General features: G+C 49.3%; 1 protein-coding gene across 8 annotated transcripts in view; it reads right to left on the bottom strand.

Moving 5' to 3' along the window:
- The window catches only part of CNTN4 (contactin 4), a 315,102-nt gene that overhangs the window by 189,069 nt on the left and 105,430 nt on the right, over window positions 1-20,603 (bottom strand). Inside the window, exon 1 of one of the 8 annotated variants that reach the window (XM_084902273.1) lies at window positions 16,748-17,118. The exons of 6 other annotated variants lie outside the window; for them this stretch is intronic. The gene's annotated coding sequence lies outside the window, so the exon portion shown is untranslated. Of the gene's footprint in view, window positions 1-16,747; window positions 17,119-20,603 lie in introns of those variants that run through there. One more of the 8 variants, XM_084902277.1, reaches the window with a different exon arrangement.

Here is a 20,603-nt window from a genome sequence, read left to right as displayed (position 1 = left end):
TATTTACAAGCTGACAATTTATGGCTCTATTTATTAATAAAATAGGAAAATATGTTTAAAATAAAATATATATGAGACATTGAGCTACAGTCTAGAGATGAGAAACCACAGTGAAAGTGTGTGTGTGTGTGTGTGTGTGTGTAAATCTATGTATATAAAAGCCTAAGCAATCTTTCCACTGTTTGCTATGACGTGCATTGACCATCAGGGGGCAGATGCTCGACACATAGGCATGGAGACATGGAACAGACTGATGAATCTCTGAGGGAAGGGGTGAGGGGGAAGGGATTCGTGCACTGGTGGGGTCCCTTGGCCTGACCTATGGGGATTGGGCCAAACTGTCAATCCCACATCCCCCGGATTGTGAGAGGGTGCAGGCCAGGCCAAGGGACCCCACCAGTGCAAGAATCCATGCACGGGGCCTCTAGTATATATCCAGCCATGAGCGTTGAAGGGGTTCTATTTTTAATACTTCTCTCTGTTATCCTCAGGTACCGGGCATGTGGCCTCCCCTGCTCGCTGTGGCAGTCAGGAAGCAGGGACAGTGTCTATTGAATCTGCGAGGCCACAGCCCTGACCTGAGTGCCTGCCTGGCCCCACAGGTGTGCAGCCCATCAGACACTGGTTGGAGGAGCGATGTCGCCATGTCTGGCTGAAAACTCTGGCCCGGGGTGAAGTGATAATTGGCTCCAGTCCCCGCTCTCAGAGCATTCAATTCCGCTCACACTGATTCAATTCAGCCTCACCCCACAGGCATTCACTGGGGTCTGGCCTTCGCCTGCAATGGAGACCTAAACGGATTTGGGGCTGCGTTATCTGCTCAATCGCCTTAACGCATTGCTTTGCCCATAAAGGCACGGTGTAGGGCGACAGCCAGAAATCACTTCCAAGGGGTGGGAACTGCAGCAATGCCCCTCGTTTATTTTGGGGGGAAGCAAACGAGAGTGCACAGATATAAGCTGTGTTCCCTAGAATGCTGCAGAGGTTCCACCGGGCATCTGTTCATACACTGGCCTCTCTGAGCCCTGGCCCACCTGCCTAAGTGAGTTTCTCGGGCCAAAGCATCCACACGCTGCAATAACGGCAGGCGGAGGGATGCAGATGCGCTAGCCCTGGCCCAGGCTGCCCGGGTCTCCTTCCCACCCAGCGCCGGCGATGGCTGGCAATTAGAGAGCACCTCCAGGGAGGGCGGGCTAATGGAATAAATGTGTCATCCTCTGCTCCCAGGAACAACCGAACAGCAAACAAAAATATTATTCATAAAAAGTGATCTCCCAATTATAAGAGCCTAAACGATTCCTTTTATGAGACTTTTGACAGGAAGCAAAAAATCAAACGGTAGGAAAACAACAAGTATTGTCTTCACTCTAATATAAAACGATAAATCTGGCGCCAATCAATGGCACATGCAGTGCACAGCGGCTTGTGGATGGTGAAAGGTCCCGAGGACAGCTTTGTAACGGAAAAAACACCCCCTGAGCAATGATTTTTGGGGAGACAGCGCTCCCGAGCTTGACAGATCCCTGCAGCCATCCAAGGACCATCAGAGCCATCCAACTTTCCATTGCAAATCGACAGACAGGGGAGTTGTATTAGCAAGATCAGAATACGTTTTTAATAAACACCACTTCTTTTTTGAGGAGAAATGAACGGTACACCCAGTAGCGGGTGCTTGCTCGTTCCGGGCAGAGAGCTCAGGGGGCGGTGTGCAGAGCGGGCAGGTGTGCACCCGCCTTTCAGAACGAGGGGCCTGTGTGCAGGATGGAGACGTGGTTGGAGCGACATGACCTCGGTCTGTTGAACACGCCCCCCACCCCAGGCACACGCTGCCCCGCCTGCCTGGCAGCACATGGCGCTCTGTGATGAGCCAATGGGGGCGCCCTCCCCTCGGCAGCGGCACCGGCCTCCTTTGCATTTGACACTTGACTGCCCTTAGGAGTCCGTTGTCAAAAACCGTCCATTTGGAAAAGAAAAATCACATAAGGAAAGGCTAAGTGCGACGAGGCTGTCCTGAGGGCTTGGATGCTGGAGCCCTCGGGGCCCTGGCTTCCAGGATCCGGCTGCTCGGAGAGATCAATTATTTATCGTTTTGGTCATCTGTTCATCACAGTGGGGAGTTCATCCCAAGGTCACTTCGCTGAGAACCAGGGCGCCCCTTCCGGGAGGATGTGAAAAAGGAGGGCACGGGCTGTCCCTGTGCACGGGGGCTCAGCGTGGGCCTGGGCCCCGGGGCAGGGCGCGCGGGGGGAAGCGGCTCGGCTCCCGCTCAGCGGGCACCCGCCCGTGTCCTGGGAGTCACAGCTGCTCACCCGGTGGCCCCGCCCCCACACAGGAGAAAACACCCCCTTTGAAACCACATCCTTTCCAGCCCTTTACATCAAAAGATCTCCACACTGCCTGGCTGGTGTGGCTCAGTGGTTGAGCCTTGACCTCTGAACCGGGAGGTCAGAGTTCAATGCCTGGTCAGGGCACAGGTCCAGATTGTGGGTTCAATGCCCAGTGTGGGGCGTGCAGGAGGCAGCCAATCCATGTTTCTCCCTCAATGGATGTTTCTATCTCTGTCCCTTCCTCTCTGAAATCAATAAAAACACATATTTTTTTAAAAAAGTCACTGGGGCAATGATCTAAATACTTTCCTCCAGGATTCTGAAGTATGTGAGGACACGTAATAAAATGCTGAAATAGTTCAGAGTGGAAATGCCTGTGCCTTGTAAACACCTGGCAGTGGAAACCACCGGCACACAAGGACTGTGGGTGCTCAGGGCTCAGGCCACGTCGTGGCTTATTTTACATCCTCAGGAAAGTGTCCCCATGCGCACTCAGTGCCCACAGCCCACGCTCAGTACCCTTGACCCATGCTCAGCACCCACAGCCCACACTCAGTGCCCACGGCCCACGCTCAGCGCCCATGGCCCACTCTCAGCGCTCATGGCAGCGCCCATGGCCCTGGGAACGGGCCGCGGGTCTCAGGGAGGAGGTCGGTCTTCAGGGGTGAGGTCGCGGTAAGAGGAGCAAAGCTGGCTCGGGGATAAGCCGGGACGCCAGGAAGCCCGGACTCCTTTGAGCAGGAGTCACACGCCCTCCCGCAGGCCCCGGCGTGAGGAAGCAGAGCCTCGGCACTCGGGACGTCCACGCGGGGAGCACCTGGCCAGTGCGACGGCCCTCCCACCCCCCAGGCTGGTCCAGCCTCACGCCCAGGCCGGGACCTGGAAGACTGTGATGTGTCTGACCCTTTCCGTAGGATGGCCATTTCACCCCCGGCGTCCTGACAGTTGCTGAGCCAGGGAAGCGCATCGTCACAACGCTGACCGTGAACCCCGAGTCTGTGAAGTCCCCAGAGGTGACCAGGAGCCGCACCCCGTGGCTCTCGTTCAGGGAGCGGGAGCCGATGTGCGGACAGCTTTCCAGCCTCGAAAAGCCACCACCATCACTGCCTCACAGACCAGCCTGCTCCTGGGGGGTCCCCCACACCGAGGGCGAAGGACAGGGCCCGTAGACAGGGGGCGCCCTCGGCGCGGATGTGAGACAGTGTGCAGTTCACAGGGATGCTGACTTCAGTGGCAGACTTTTAAGGAGACTGAGAAGTCTGAACACCTCACCCGCGGGATAAAAATAGGGGTGCTCTTAACGTGAGTTACCAAAATAGACTGTGATTAAGCCCACAATCGCATTATACTTAACACGCTGCAAGTAAAGACTGAGGGGAAGAAGAAACCTTAAGATGCTGGGAAGTTTTTTCAGTAACGTTCACTTGGCATTTATCATTCTCCTTTGCGTGTTTTTCTTTTGATGCACGAATACATTATTGCCGTTTTAAATAGGTTTCTTGAACCTATGTTTCTAAGTCGAGCTGATCTGAGGTGTTGAGGTGTTCGTTGGTGCTGTTTTTTTGGCTAATCTTTGCATTCACATAAGGGTGGCATTATAAAAATAACTTTTATGACTTCCTTCTCTCTCCTTACTCTAGCGAAGATTAAGTATAAAAAAAAAAATCTATCCATTAAAGGTCTTGGTGTGACAAATTTTGGAAAATGTTATTGATTTCTGCTATAGTTAATGGTTTGCCGGGTGTTTTTTTTTTTTTTTTAATATACTATAAATATGATCTTTCATTTATGACTGTATAAATAATTGATAATCACTATAAAACTGATAGGATGACAAAGAAAAGTTTTAATGATTTGAATTCCCAGCGGAAGAGCAGTGCCCATTAATATTTTAGCGGGGTTCGCTTCGTATATCTATTTAATGCACGGAGACCATGTTTCCAGCAGGCCTTTGATGTCACTGTCCTTTGCCCATCTCCTCTGCTCGTCTCATTTGCTGAGACATGTGTATGGGGGGCACACTGCAAGGCCCTGGGAAGCTGATGCAGGAGAAACCAGGTAGCAACTGAAATACCCTCCCCCCCCCCCCCCCCCCCCCGCCACTGCAGGCTCAACCCTAATTAGACGTGACAAAACACCTACTCAGACTACCCAGCTGGCATCTCTGTAGGTGAAAGGTGAAAGGTGAAAGGTGAAAGGTGAAAGGCAAGGGCCTTCTGCCCAACAGCCAAGCTACAGTGTTAGAACACCTGACCTCTCAGGCGCCTGGAAGGTCTCCCGCCTGCCCCCTCCCAGCCGCATCCACAGCCCCTGGCTCCTACGCTGGGGCGCCTTCCGTTTCCTGTTCATGCGGAGAGGGAGGCTTAGGACCCTGTCACCCTTGGTCCCCAATTAATGGTACGGATGGAGATTCTGGGTGTCAGTGTAGCAATCAGGCCAAAAAATAAAAAAATAGAGTTAGTGCCCAAATTATGAAATATTTAACTAAAAAAATCCATACCTTATAGGTTATCAGAAAAAAAAATAACTTAATATTCTTACACACAGACCTTTCCACAGAGATCTTGAGAGAATGAGAAACCTGTTGTGAACATTTTATTGGTCAAAGCTCGGAGACACCTGGAAGGCCCTCCAAAGGGAGGCCTCCATGGCACCTAAAGCTTTTGTCTATCGCAGGCTGAGTCTGTCACACCCCCTGAGGGATGTCTGACTGCCCGTTTCCGGAGGAGATGCAGCTTTCTGTTTGTTATTCTTGGAAGTAATAACTGCGAAGAGGGAGAGAGAGAGAGGTCCCAGGCAGTGAAATTTCTCTCTCTCTCTCTCTGAGTGGCGGTTACATGAGTATATCTACTGAGCTATACACTTAAGACTTAAGTGCAGAGTGTGTAAACTACATCTACATTGAAAAGCGGAAAATGTGCTTCCAAAGGCAATGACCCACAGAACCAAAGGGAAAGAGGCAGAAACTAATGAAATCCTCATGACATACACAGAGAAAGGGACTCAATGCTTTCCCCAGTGACGTATGTCTCCCATAATAGTGGGAAGGAAAGGAGGGAGGGAGGGAGGAAGGAGGCAGGGGAAGAAAGAAAAAAGACAAGAAAGCAATTAGCCCAGCAAATTAAAACAACAACAACAGCAAGCAAAAAAGAGCCACCACAGAGCACTGTGGAACTCTCTGTTGGAAAAATGAAATTTCCTTTTGCCCTGGCTGGTGGCTTGGTTGGTTGGAGCATCGTCCTGTCCACCAAGAATGCTCAATGCTCAGGGCTTGTGCGGGAGGCAACCAATCGAAGTTTCTCTCTCACATGGACTCCCCCCGCCCCCCTCTGTGAATTAATCTCGAGTGACGATTAAATTTTAAAAAAAGTAAACGAAAACGTCTTTTGGAAAAGCCACTTCACCAAACTAAAGAGGGCAGTCATCAGTCATCTCAGCGGCAATGCCCACTTATTTTCATGTCAACAGTCTGTCTTCCCCAACAAGCATCTGATCAGGATTTTAGGACTCAGACTTCAGGTAGTTCCCACGGTCGCACTGACCCGCCCGATGTGCCGACACCTCAGAAAGGACATGCACCCCACAGCAGCAACACTGCCAACCTCTCTGAAGCCGATCGGCCGTGTGGGTGCCTTTCCCGCCACCGGGAACCTCGCCTGGCTCTCGGCAGCGGCGGTACCTGGCCCCTCCACGCAGCCTGCAGCTGCTCTGTCACCCACCATGTTATGAGACACAATAGGAGGAGAGGAGAATAAAACCGTTATCTTCCACCATCCTCCGAGAGGGCGAGAGTGGAGGATTAGCACTTTACAGCTGTCAAAAGGATTAATTTTAAATCTTTTCTATTTCCGCCACCCGACGTGGTGGAGCTGTGCGAATAAAAGGCCATTGTCTTCACTCATTAATTTCAAGAGACGGTTAGGAGATGGGGATCTTTTGGAGTTATTATGCCTCTGAAGCGATCTTTATCTGGAAACAAAGGCTCGCAGCGAATACACGGTGCTCCCGTGTTGTCGGGAGGGTGGATTCCAGACGGGCGGGCCACACAGACTTGCGGCCACGTGAGGGCCGGCTATCTTTCTACACCTACGAGATAGCATTGTATAAAAACCACCACTCAGCTTAAATTAGATAGAAAGGAATGTGTAAGCAAGTCTCCTGATCCCTGTTTATCCTCCTGAGCCCACATGGCCCAGATGAGCGAATGCCTGTGAGCGAAGCTACAGAATGAGGAACCCTGCTGCTGCTGCTGCTGCTGCTAATTCACTCGAACCCTCCCTGCTGACGTCTGCGTCAGGGGATCCAACGCAATCCCTCCCGGGTGTGGCGACAGCGGGGTCCTGACGAAGCCACACCAGTGAACTGTTTCTGCAAAGACTCCCAGCTCAGAGGTCACCACACAAGTGCCAGTGTCCCTACAGGCATGTGATGCATGTACCTAATCTTAAATCAGATAACAATACATATTTTGTAAGTAAGTAAAAAAGCATAAAAACAAATATGAAAATAAATATTTTAAACATGCATGCATACAGTCATAAGTGCATCTATATGTATAGTGTATAGATAGATAATATATGTTTATTTTAAATAAAAAGACTAGATATCACCATACAAGCTCGTGACTGAAATTCATATTGAATACAGTCATATGTTTGCAAAAATGACATAAAAGATTGAAATAATATCTGAAAAGAAATGTTAGTTAGAAGTTTATTATAATTTTATAGTTATGGACTTGTTTCTTATATATTTAAAATTATATGAACCATTATAGAAGTATTGAAAATATATCTCAAAATTTTCAGAACTGAAATAAAAAATGAAGAAATGTAACCACAAACAATGCTAAATACCCAAAGCAATCTTAAGAAAAAGAGAACAAGGTTTGAGGTATCACACTCTGTGATATCAAGCTAGACTACAAAGCCACAGTAATCAAAACAGCATGGTACTGCCACAAAAACAGACACGTAGGTCCATGGGACAGAACAGAGAGCCCAGAAATTAACCTGTACTTGCTCAATTCATCTATGACGAAGGAGGCGGAATGTACAGAGGGGACATGACAGCGTCTTCAGTAACTGTGGCAAGAAAACGGATGGACACTTGTAAGAACACAAAATGGACCTTCGTCCATCAGGTACAAAAATATACTCAACGTGGATTAAAGCCTTAAATGTAGGACTGAGACCATAAACACCAGGAGGAGCCACAGGAAGTAAACTATCGGACATCAGTCTTCTGATATGTTTTTGGACAACTATCCTCTGTCAAGAACCACAAAAGTAAATATAAACAAATGGAAGTGCATCAAACTGAAAAGCTTTTGCACAGCAAAGGAAACCATCAACAAAAGGAAGAGGCAACCTCCTGAATGGGAGAAAATATTTGCAAACAATAAACCTGAAGAGGGGTTAATATCCCAAATATATAAAGAACTCATACAATGAACATAAAAAACACCCCACAAAAACATTTCTTCAATTAAAAGATGGGCAGAGGACAGAATAGTTACTTTTCCAAAGAACATATACAAATAGCCAACAGACACATGAACATGCTCAACATCACTAATCTTCACGGATGTTCATATCACCTCACACCTGTCAGAATAGCTACCATCAATACATCCACAAACAAGTGCTGGTGCGGATGTGGAGAAAAGGGAACCCCAGACACTGCAGTGACTATGGAAAACAGTCTGAAGTTTCCTCAAAAATTAAGATAGAACTATGATAAGACTCAGTAATGAAAACACTGATTTGAAAACATATATGCATCTCTAGGTTTCCCTCGCAATTACCTACAATAGCCAAGACATGGAAACAACCTAGGTGTCCACTGATAATGAACAGATAAAGATGTCACACACACACACAAACACACACAGGAATATTATTCAGGCATAAAAAAGAATGAACTCTTGTCTTTTTCAACAACATGGGTGGACCTAGAGGGTACTATGCTAAGTGAAATAAGTCAGACAGAAAAATAGAAATAATGTATTATTCTGCTTATATAAAAAGCAAAGGAGATTAACAGATACAATCCTCCAATCACAACGTAAGTAAATCACGTGGATGTGGTAATACCATGCCAGCTTCCTGTGGGGACAGGTGGTCACTGCTGTGCACCTGAATTGATCATGATGTGGTACGTCAATTACACTTTAATAGAGAGATGTTCTGATTAAATAAAACCTACAAGGTATGTACGCTTTAATCTCCTGGAATTCGTGCATTTTAGAAGATGATCTCAAAGCTACAGTTTTTTTCCCCCTTAAATTCTGGGGTATGAACACAGCCACGGCTCATCTTTCCTCCACGATGATGATGGAAAAGGCTTTCCTGTCCTGTGCAGACATAATCTGACCATTAGCTGGGCAGCCCATTCCAATCATCCAAGATCAGCCAGCTATGGGCGCAAGTAAATCTCGCCCCGGGCTCTGAAAATGACCTCCAAAGCCGGGAGAGTGAAGTCAAGGGCACGTGGGCCTCCGTGCCCCCGTCTGCATGGGGAAGACCATTGACACAGGCTCCACGGCTCCTCCAGGTGATGCCACGCGGCACTGCCATCACCGCATCACAGGCCACTCGGGGACACCTGTGCGCTCGGTGCCTGTCCGTGATCGTCTTCATCGTGGGAGGAGCTGAGATAACACTGCGGTAGATTGGCTTTGTTCCCTATTTTATAAAATATATTTTATTGATTTCAGAGAGGAAGGGAGAGGGAGAGATAAAAAAACATCAGCGATGAGAGAGAATCATGGATCGGCTGCCTCCTGCACGCCCCCCGCTGGGGATCGAGCCCACAGCCCCGGCGGGTGCCCCGACAGGGAACAGAACTGTGACCTCCTTCCCGGCTCATCGGTGGAGGCTCAACCACTGAGCCCAGCCAGCCAGGCTTGTTCCTATTAGTTCCCGCTTTACAAGGGAAAAACTGGGACCCTCCGTCCTCACAATTCCGTACCATGAACCCCACACCTGTGTGCAGACCCCGAGGACGCCCCCCATTGATCGTCTCTGTTTATGACAGAAGCTGCGTTCGAAGAGGGACTTCCCCGGGCTTCCATTAGCAGAGTGCCGGCGTGACTCGCCCTAGATGAGAATTACAAACGATACCTCTTACGGCTTCTTTTCCTAAAGCACTTTTTTCCTGATGTTTAATTTATCAATCATCTCCCAGAGGTAACAGTAATAGAGGGAGGAGGGCGGCAGATGGGTTTCTGAGGAGAGAGCACCAGGCCTGCTGTGTCCGGAGAGCACACACGGAGAGAAGGCAAAACAAACGCAGCTCCTGGGCCTCGGTGATTGGCCCCGGGGGGCAGGGAGCTCCCAGGGTGTCCACGCAGAAGTGCCCCGGTCCACACCGGAGACTGAGGAGAACCTGTCTGCTCAGTGATCAGCTCCATGACAACGCTGCTTATGGTCAGACTGAACACGGAGCACACGTAGGTGCTCCCTGACTCCAGATATTTTCTCCCTAAAGAAACCTTTTTCATAGAACCTCCATTCTAATACACTTTAAAATATATTTTTATTGATGATTTTGATTTCAGACAGGAAAGGAGAGGGGGAGAAAGAGAGAGAAGCATCAATGATGAGAATCATGGATCGGCTGCCTCCTGCATGCCCCACACTGGGGATCGAGCCCACAACAAAGGCATGTGCCCTGATCAGGAATCGAACCATGACCTCCTGGTTCAAGGGTGAACACTCAACAGCTGAGCCTCGCCAGCAGGGCAGAAGTGAAGTCATTTTAAACAAATACGTCGTAGTGTTTATCACGTCAGTAGACATGCACAGATACGCACACATTATATACATCACACACCCACACCCCCCCCACACACACACGCACACGCACACACACACGCACGTGTATTATTAGTGGGATGGCAGCCAACAGTGTGGATGCATCACCTTGGGATTGTTTCATGAAGGTTTGCCACATTTCGTGACTAATCATTTAATTTAACCATTTCTGAAAGCTGACTTTTTTTTTTTTTTTTTTTTTACAGAGAGGAAGAGAGAGAGACAGAAAGCCAGAAACATCGATGAGAGAGAAATATCGACCAGCTGCCTCCTGCACGTCTCCCACTGGGGATGTGCCCGAGACCAATGTATGTGCCCTTGATCGGAATCTATTAGGGGCCCCCTCAGTCCGCAGGCCGACGCTCTATCCACTGAGCCAGACCGGTTTCGGTATGAAATGCTGACTTTTCTTTAAGGAGACATTCCCTCGTGGAGATGGGGGCTTCTCCTGAATGCGTTTGTTTGCTCTCCACCAGACACCAGGTCTGACATTCTGACGGACGCGCACGCTCAGCCCCCACCTCACACACTATGTCCACCTCCTCCTGACCCCAACGCATTATCCCGCCCGACGGAGGAGGAAGCGAGCCAGCCGACTGGGCCAAATGACGCGTGAAAGGAAGAATACTGAAACACAGGCCAGTGTTCTTTACACTTGCTTCATTTTATGGGCTTTCTATGCTTTAAGTCCTTCTCCCGTAGAGCGAGGTAGATGGATGGCAGTTATGTTCCCAAAGTTATCAAATCTTGGTTGATCCATAGATCAAGTGGGTGGTGTATAAAATGGATTTGCAAAGGAAGAGGAAAAAAAAAAAAAGACAACCCTAGAAGTATGTCAATCCCAGCATGACTTTAGATGTGTCTGTGTTTCTCAGAAGCTGCTTGACAACTGATTAATCTCCATTTCCCCCTCTTTGTTTGGAGCTAAACAGGTTACAAGTGAACATAAGACCTTTCTCATGGACCTGCTCCCCAGATGCAGATGTCCCCGATGGCTTACTGAACACACCCATTGATTGCCGCCTGCTTCAAATGAAGCACAAACCCCACACGTGAACGAGCTAGTGCAGACGCTTAACTCTCAGCAGCTGCTTCATGCCAACAAGCCCTAACCCGGCATCCTAGAGTTCAGAGGACTGAATTCAAAGCTGTGTCTGCTCCTTGACTCACCTGCTACATAGCTTTCCCGGCCACCGCTCAGCTCCTGAGGAACTTAGACACGAATGCTGCTCTGCGGAGTCATTTAACATGTTTGCTCAGATGGAGGAGCGATCAGAGAGAAAGGGTGAGGAACCTCAGCCCTTGGACTGCATACTGGGGGCAAGGTCAACTCCCTTCAAATTCAGCTGCTGGGAGGGGGGGAACCTGGAGGGAGGGTCCAGCTGTCTGGACCAGCAGTTCCCAGGAGCCCCCAAAACAACAGCCCCTCGGAGCCTGTCCCAGTCCTGGCCTGGGCACTCGGTGTATGAGACCATGGCGCACACATGCTCTTGGCCCTAAAAGGTGCTCTCGGGTGGTGTGTCAAACTCCCAGCCTCGCTCCTTTGAGAAATTCTGAACATCAAGCACTGTCTCACCAGGGAACAAGCTGCTTTTGTATTAAGATGTCCCATCTCTTGAGTGCTCAGTTAGGGTTTGGCCAGCAGCGCACGGTGGTCAGCAGCGGCCACGGTGCGGAGGAAGCCTGAACCGCCGCGGAGTCTCAGCCGAGGGGAGAGCCAGGTGTCATGAGCTACAGAAGCGATGGACCGGGGACCCTGCCTAAGCCACCGGCCCAGGCGTGCTGTCCTTTCTGCGGGATAATGAAATCCTCCTTCCCCTTGAATTGCCTCCATCTCTCATTCTGCTTCAAGAAAGCGAGAAAAGCCAAAATATCAGAAACCTATTATTATTTTGCAGGAGAAAGCAGTTCTAAACCATGACACAATTTAGGCATGAAAGCATGTTCAAGTGAAAACTCTCTTTTGTGGCCTAAACTTCCAGGCAGAACTCCAAACTAGCCCCTCCCTACATTACCCACCAGTACCGGAGCAAACTCCGAGTGTCACACACAGCGGCGCACACCGTGTGACTCAGAGGAAGAACATTGCTGAGGAGTCAGGAGAGCCGGTGTCTCCTTCTGGCCTCCCACTGAGGCCTCTGTGACCTTGAGTGGCCTTGGGGGAACTATTCCACGTGTGTGATGTGTGTGATGTGTGTGATGTGTGTGATGAGCTGCCTGAACCCCGGGTCCACTTCTCATCCAAAGCATGAGACCCAGTTCTGTTACTGAAATGGGATGCTACAAGATCAATGATGAGACAGAATCATTGATCACTGATCAGCTGCCCCCTACATACTCCACACTGGAGATTGAGCCCACAACCCAGGCATGAGCCCTGACTGGGAATGGAACCGTGGCCTCCTGGTTCCTAGGTTGACGCTTAACCACTAAGTTACACCAGCCGGGCTCCAAGGTCTATTAAGAATCGATCCTTGATTATGTTTTTAGCAAATTTGGAGAATAGGTGAACTGTACATACAGGCTGATCAAAGCAAGACTAGCCAGACCATTTCTATTCGGTAGTTGGTGTATATGTACCTTAGATGTGAAACAGCTATAAAAATTAAAATTACATGACCACTTCTCGGTGCTACGCTCCGGGCACACTCACTCCTTTCCTCCGGACTCCTACACAAGACCCAGAATAACGCTCCCCAGGGAGGGCCACTTAACCCAGAGGACGGCGCATGTTCACTTGGAAACGGGCGTTCCCTGTTGCATGCGGCACAATCCAGGCTACTCCAAAGCAGACGTTGCAAATCTCAGGGCGAAGCAATGGCCAGTGAACTCCACGGCTTACAGGCTCAGAATGTCATCAAATTTTTCATTTTAAACACCGAGATAGTGACGATTTTTTGCACCATACATCAGATTCACTCATGCAGAAAATAGCAGTCTTGATTAATATTTGGGAAACATCGACTTATGACTAGATTTACACTTTCTATCTATTTATTTGGCTTATTGAACACGCGTGGAGGAGCCGGGCTATCTCCAGCGCTTCCCCACGTATCGGCAGAAATCCAAGCAAGCCTCCGGCGTCAGGAGGGTGCTGGTCAACCTGCGATTATTCCATTACTGCCTCATGAAGGATGGGGGGTGGGGTGGGGTGGCGGTGTGTAATACAAAAAATAGAGAACATTTCAAAATAATAGAGGAGCACTTTTCTAATTTTTTAACAGTAGAAGTGTTTAAAGTGAGAAAAAATATGGCTTGATGGTGGCATTAGTCAGGAAGTTCTAGAAAGAATTTAAAGTTCTAGAAAGTTCTAGAAGAGGGGGTGTTCCTTTATAGAGGGCGGGGAACCTGATTTAGGTGTTTCCTGGGACAGCCTCACTCCCCTAATGAGTCTCAGTTTGCCCGCCCTCATTAGATCACATTCTGTGATGGAGAACCACGCTTCTCCTTGATGTGTTTCATAACTAACAGTCCCTCCCAGCTATTGACCTGCAGGAAGAAAAATGGGAGGTTACCCTTTCCAAGTGCGTGCGCACTGCGGGGTGATTATGTGGTGAGCTGGTAATGACAGAGCCATTTTAGTGTTATTCTTCATTAAAAATAAATACGCATTTAAAATAAGAAGCATGGTCGCTTTGCTTACAATCCATGTAACTGGCAAAATCCATTATCGCCCCAAAGTAGGATTAATTGCAGCGCTTTTGGGAAAAGTCTGAGCCCTGCTGATGTAGAATGTGGATGCAGCCATAGCTGTGTGGAGCGTTTACTATCTGCAAGGCAAAGGCTAAGCAGTTTATGTGTGCTGTCTCCTTTGATTCTCTCAATAATCTAATGAGATATGTGGTATTACCATCTTCAGTTCAGGCTCAGAGGGTCTATGTCAATGGTCGGCAAACAGTGGCTCGAGAACCACATGAGGCTCTTTGGCCCCTTGAGTTTTTAGCAAAGGCCAGCTCAGGAGCACCCTAATTAAGTTAATAACAATGTACCTACCTATACAGTTTAAGTTTAAAAAAGTTGGCTCTCAAAAGAAATGCCCATCGTTGTAATGTTGATATTTGGCTCTGGTGATTAAGAAGTTTGCCGACCACTGGTCTATGTGATCAGAAAGCAGGTAGATTGTTTTCCAAAACAGCGCGCTCTCATCAGAGTCTGAGCTCACAAGTGAACCTAAGACATCCCACATGGAAGCACATGGCCAGACACGAGGGCTGTGCTCACAGACGTTATACCGTCCCAGACCGCCGTGAGCACAGCTCTTCTTAAGGGAGGAAGTGGAGGCGGCACAGCCAGTGAGTAGCTTAAAGTGCCTAACGCGGTTGACGAGGCCCCAGGAAATCCAGAGACTGAGCCTGGAGTCGAACCCAGGCAAGGCAATGGGAATGAACGTCATCCCCACACCTGGCCCATGAACGTCATCCCCGACACCTGGCCCAGGAACGTCATCCCCGACACCTGACCCATGAACATCATTCCCACACCTGACCCATGAACGTCATTCCCACACCTGGCCCATGAATGTCATCCCCACACCTGACCCATGAACTTCATCTCCGACACCTGGCCCATGAACGTCATCCCTGACACCTGACCCGGAGATGGGGCTCCGGCCCAAGGACCCTTCCTCCTCCTTCCATAGCTCCTCTTAGCACAGCGCCCAGTTTGACCAGACACTGCACTCAACCTGCTGTTTTTTCCAAAGTGCTTCTCGCCTCCCAGGTTCTCATAATTTTATTGATTTATTTTTTAAAATATATATTTTATTGATTTCAGAGAGGATGGGAGAGGGAGAGGGAAACAGACATCAATGATGAGAATCATGGATCGGCTGCCTCCTGCATGCCCCCTCCTGGGGATTGAGCACAAAACCCGGGCATGTGCCCTGACTTTGAATGGAACCATGACCTCCTGGTTCATAGATCAATGCTCAACCACTGAGCCATGCTGGCCGGGCTCACAGATTTTAAACTTCCCATCTTTCACAGGATTAGCAAAAATGAAAGAAGAAGGAGCTGCCATTGGCGATCAAGTCCAGACCCAATCTCATCTCCACGGGTTTCAGGGAACTTGGGTTTCGGGAAACACCTCCCACCAGAGAGTGTGTAGAACAGCGTGGAACCAGAGCACAGTGCGCTCCACACAGTCTTCCTAAAATGCCCACGGAAACCCACGTCTACAGATCCCCCCCTCCGCGCGAACCCGATGGATCAGCTTCTCACAGAGCAAGTCAAATCAGGAAAACATCATTTTTTTTTTTTTTAAGACAAAGTATCACTCTCATATGTGGAATCTAATGAGCAGAGGGAAGGCCGGGAGGGTGGGAGGGAAGAGATTAACCAAAGAACATGTATGCAGATATGTGTAACCCATGGACACCGACAACAGAGTGCCGAGGGGCAGGGGCCGCAGCAGGCTAGAGAGGGTCCGTGGGGGAAGGGGGGGCACATGTAATACTTTCAACAATAAAGATTTTAAAAAAATAGCAGCGGAGGACGTCTAAAATAGTATCCATCAAACATCTTCGTGCAGTTTGTCCTCCTAATGCCGTTTTCCTGATTACACACACAAAATAATCTACTTAAAGTAAAAAGGAACCAGTCCACTCTAAAGTAGACGCATCACCTTCTTGCTTTTAGCATGTCCTGCAGGTAGGGGGCCTCACCCTCCCTTCCAGGAACCCCTCGGACAGGCTGCTGTTGGCTCAGGCGCCCTCACACGTTGGGGGTTTGCCCGGTGTCCACACACGGCTCCTTCTTTTCCAAGCGCTACCTGTCACTCCTGGCCTCTCCGGCCCAACACCGGCACCGCCTCTGCCTTCAGTGCTTGAAGGCGCACAGGACCCAGGAAAAACTTGAACGCCTCCATCGGTTAGAAATGTCTCAACAGAAGCAAGAGGACTGGAGGCAGTTTTATCTCCCAGGTCCCTTTCCCATCCGGCCGTTTACACAGAACGCATTCACTCTATTCCAACCCCGGCTCTAAAATGGAATCGCTTTTAAGTCGTCAAACAGCTCCGCTGCCGCGGCCGAGCTGCTGAGGTTTCTATTAATACGTGGAAGTTCGCAGAGATGTAGCAAAGTAATTATTTCTAGAATCACCTCTTAGAACGGCTGAGCTGGTAAAACACACACATTCATTTTAGCCCAGCCACCACAACATAATTTCTGCCTTCATAACGTTTATTCCGACAGAGCCTCGGACCCAAACCACGGGAGAGATCGGAGCACGGTACAATTTCCTTCTGCAAACCGTGGCCGGAGCAGCGCAGGGGCTGTGGCATTGGCGGGGGGCCCTCCGTCTGGGTGTGATGGAGGGAGGGGGAGGGCACACTTCTGAAATACTCAGAAATTGCTAATAATAATAATAATAATAATAATAATAAATAAATAAAAAATAAAAATCATCCTGCACTCGGAATGAGACTCATCTGTGTTGCCAAAAAGGGACAGGATCTAAGCTCACGCAGTTTCACATAAAGACAGAGCAGGGAGGGGGTGAGCCCATCAAGCATCCAAGTGAAGCGTCCGGGGAGCAGGCAAAGGGCTCAGACCTGCCTGGTCCCGGGTCTCCGGGAGCCGCGTGCCCCGGCGATGCCGTACTCACCGAGCAGATGTCTGCTCCCGGCAAACACCGGCCCGGCCCTTTGCAGAACGCAGGTCTGCGGGGCCCCATTTCTCTCGGTCGCTGCGGGAGGCCCCCAAGCCCCAGCCGCGCCCCCAGCCCTGCGGCTCGGGCAGCTGCTGGCGTGTCCGCTGTCAGCGTGGGATCCCAGCGGGCTCCGTCCTCCCCTCCAGCCAGCCCCTGGCCGCCGCCCGCATCGGCCTCCTCCGGCAGCTCACATCCACTCGCAGAGACACCCTCTCGACTCCGTGTTTTATTTCAGGAACTTTCGTGGCTCGGTTATCCTACATCCCGCGGACACGGCACGGGGTGTGTGGGAGGCAGGACGTGGCCGGATGTGGCCGTGGCCGCCGCTCCCGGGAGAGACCTGGCGGGTGGCCTCTCTCCTGTGCGTGAGTGGGTGCGAGAAGCTAGTAATTAATAATTAATAGTTAATAACCCATGCAGCCCAATGACAGCTTAGAAGGAGGCAGCCATTCTGACTCGCTCTCCCCCGCAGGTAGGCGTCTGGGCGTGGCTAATGAAGAGATCGCAGACATCACACCCGCGTTAAAATTAGTCCGCGTGGCACCAGCCGGCGGCGGGGGCTCCGTGGGAGTTCCAGCTCTGTGCACGCAGCTGATGCAAAGGACGGCAGCTTTTTACGGGAGCATCTGGCGAGGGAAGGCGTCCGGGGAGAAATACGGGATGCGGGAGGCTGGGGCCCAGCCGTCAGATCAATGTGAGGGCCACTGTGGGCAGAAAGTGAGTGGCCGTTACCCCGCTGTCTCTAAAAGGTGGCCTTTCAGGGCATTTCTGTGAAGACGTTTTAGGTTCAAATCAACCCCATGTTTATACCTGAGAGGGGCTCCCTGGAGGACACTGGTCGATGCATGCACTGTGTGCACCTGCGTGTACCTGTGGGCACCTGCATGTACCTGCATGTATCTGCATATACTTGCATGTAACTTTGTGTACCCATATACCTGCATGTACCTGTATCTGCTTATATCTATGTGTACCTGGATATATTTCTGTGTACCTCGTGTACCTGTGTGTACCTGCATGTGTCTCTGTGTACCTGTGTACCTGCATGTACCTGTGTGAGTGCTCATTCCCACAGACACACAGTAATTCACACATCGCAGTTCCTCCAATGCATGGCCCTCCCATGAGCTTCATGGCTTTACAGACTATTTACTGAGTCATATGGTACATGGAGCAGAGGTTTTCAATCTTTCATATCTATGGCACATGTCAACTTGTTACTAAAACTCTGGGCACACCAAAAATATATTTTTTGCTGATTTGATGAAAAAAAAGAAAAAGGTATGATATTTATTCATTTACACCGGATGGCTACTGTGGTGGCTGTTGTCGTTTTTTAATTTGACCATCTACAGGGAAATGGGTCAGTGTCCCTGACTGAACAGGTGGGTGTTGCATGTTTGAAACATTCCCGAGGCGCCCGGGAGCCAGGCACATGGGGTGGAAATCGCCCACGAGGAATAGACAGCACAGACTACCCCACCACCCCACGGGAGACCGGCCTCTCATCGCTCCCGAGGCTTCCCGTCCTCCCTCCTCGCCAGCGCCCTGCCCGAACGGCCGGGGTCTTCTGGGCACATGGCGGCTGTACCAGGCGGAGTCCCGGCGTCTCCCTCTGCGTGGGAATTCTTCCCCTGGAGCACCAGCAGGAGGTCCCAGAGTGTGCCTTCACCAGCAGGGGCTGCTCCCCACCTCCTCCTCCCTGGTGCATGGCGGGGAGCCCCCTAGTCCCTCCCTCCCCCCACTCAGAGGGTGCACAGCGGGGAGCCCCTAGTCCCTCCCTCCCCCCACTCAGAGGGTGCACAGCGGGGAGCCCCTAGTCCCTCTCTCCCCCCACTCAGAGGGCGCACAGCGGGGAGCCCCCTAGTCCCTCCCCACATTCCATCCAGGCTGCTGAGAAATGGCCAGGAACACCTGTTATTAGAATTCTAAGCCAGATAATAGCCATTACGATGATTATTCTGCTTTGTACCTTTGATTTTGTACCCTAAAAAAAATGCACTTAAGAAGCAATACATCTTTTGCAGGAGAAAACGGCGTTGTGGAGGTCACGTTATGTAAAAGGCCTTCAGTGGAAGCTTGGGGTTGGCTGTGCTTGGAGCAGAGTCCCAGAGCAAGGAATAAACACAGCATCGGCTTTAGAGATCAACGTGCCTAATGAAGTCTCAGCTGTATGACTGGCACTGCTGGCTGGTGTTTTTTAAACTGGTCTAATTCTGCAAACATTATTAACATCAAAAGGAGAAAAAAAAACAACCTTTGAATTCCATTCAGGTCCTTCATCCATCACTAACTACACGGGAAATATTTAACTTGTGTGTTACCCTCACAGGGGGACCTCATAAGCTTTCTGCCTGACCCACAATGATGTCAACAGGAAGAGCCACAGCCTTGGGTTTTCACAGCAGTGTAGCTTACAGGCAAGCAGAACATTAGTGTCACGCCGTGTGTGTTTCTAAGCATGTTTAGGGCACATCAGTGTAAAATTGCTTCTTTGTGGCTATTCTGTCTGTCCTTGGTCATATATACACTGAGTGGCCAGATTATTATGATCTCTGAATGCATAATAATCTGGCCACTCAGTGTGTGTGTGTGTGTGTGTGTGTGTGTGTGTGAGTGTGTATATATATGTGTGTGTATATATATAAAAATGGCTGGAGTAATATATATATTAGTGGCCCAGTGCATGAATTCGTGCATGGGTGGGGTCCAGCCAGCCTGGCTGGGAGGTAGGGGGGTGTCACGGGCGGTTGGCTGGCCTGCCTGCTGGTTGAACTGGTTGAGGGGACAATTTGCTTGTTAACCTTCTATTATATAGGATATACACTGAGTGGCCAGATTATCATGTGTTCGGAGATCATAATAATCTGGCCACTCAGTGTATAGAAACTTTCACTAGATGCATTTTTTTTACGTTACAATTTTGATAACTCCACCCTGAGAGAAACGTTGAAAAAAATAATTAAAACGTAATAATATATGGAAATTTTAAACCAAACTTATCTACCATTCATCAATAAATGTTCCTAACATTTAACTCTCCAATCTAAGTACCCTTTGAGGAGAGAAAATCTAATAAAAAAAAATGTTTCCTAGAACATATATCAGTTAATTTCATGTTTTATAACATGAGCCCTACTGGCTCCCTCTGGAAGAAAAGCCTTCCTCGGTCCTAACGGCACACTTTGTTAAGTGGGTACGTGGAACCGGAAGCCACAGAGCGGAGTGTCATTTCTGCCACGCTTTCAGGGAAGCTGACCCGGAGCTTCAGAAACGCCATAGCTGTGCGGCCGTTCTAACATCAATTTGGTCCCCACTTTGTTCTCAGGAAAACTGGTCCTTTGTTTCCTGCTGTCTGAGGACACGCAGCTCAGGTAGAGTCAGGAGAGCAGGAGAAATAATGAAGAATAATGGGAGTGCATGCCTTCCCACCAGAACCCTGGCCGCAGGAGAAACAGGAACACAAAACAAGAAAACTGCTTCCGGAAATGGGCTTTTTGGAGAAGAGCTTAGAGAGGAAAATGACAGTGAATGTCACCCAGCTATCTGCCTTCAGGTTTATGATCACTAAACTCTTCGCAAATAATTTTTATCGTTTTTTTTTTTTTTAAATAGTTCCAGGATGAAGTATTTCTTCCACCTATTAGTCACTTAATAACTTTGCCAGATATCTTAGTAAATACAAAAAACACGCACAACTACTTAAAGTGAAGGAAGGTATGACTGTGATATTTTTAAAATGGATCTTGGCATTGTAGTAAGAAAAACAACAACACATGAATCATGTTTCTTTTTATGAAAAATAAATTCA

Source organism: Pipistrellus hanaki (genome assembly GCF_964339955.1).
Source record: "Pipistrellus hanaki genome assembly, chromosome: 13".
Lineage (NCBI taxonomy): Eukaryota > Metazoa > Chordata > Mammalia > Chiroptera > Vespertilionidae > Pipistrellus > Pipistrellus hanaki.
This window is presented reverse-complemented; position numbering and strand designations above follow the sequence as displayed.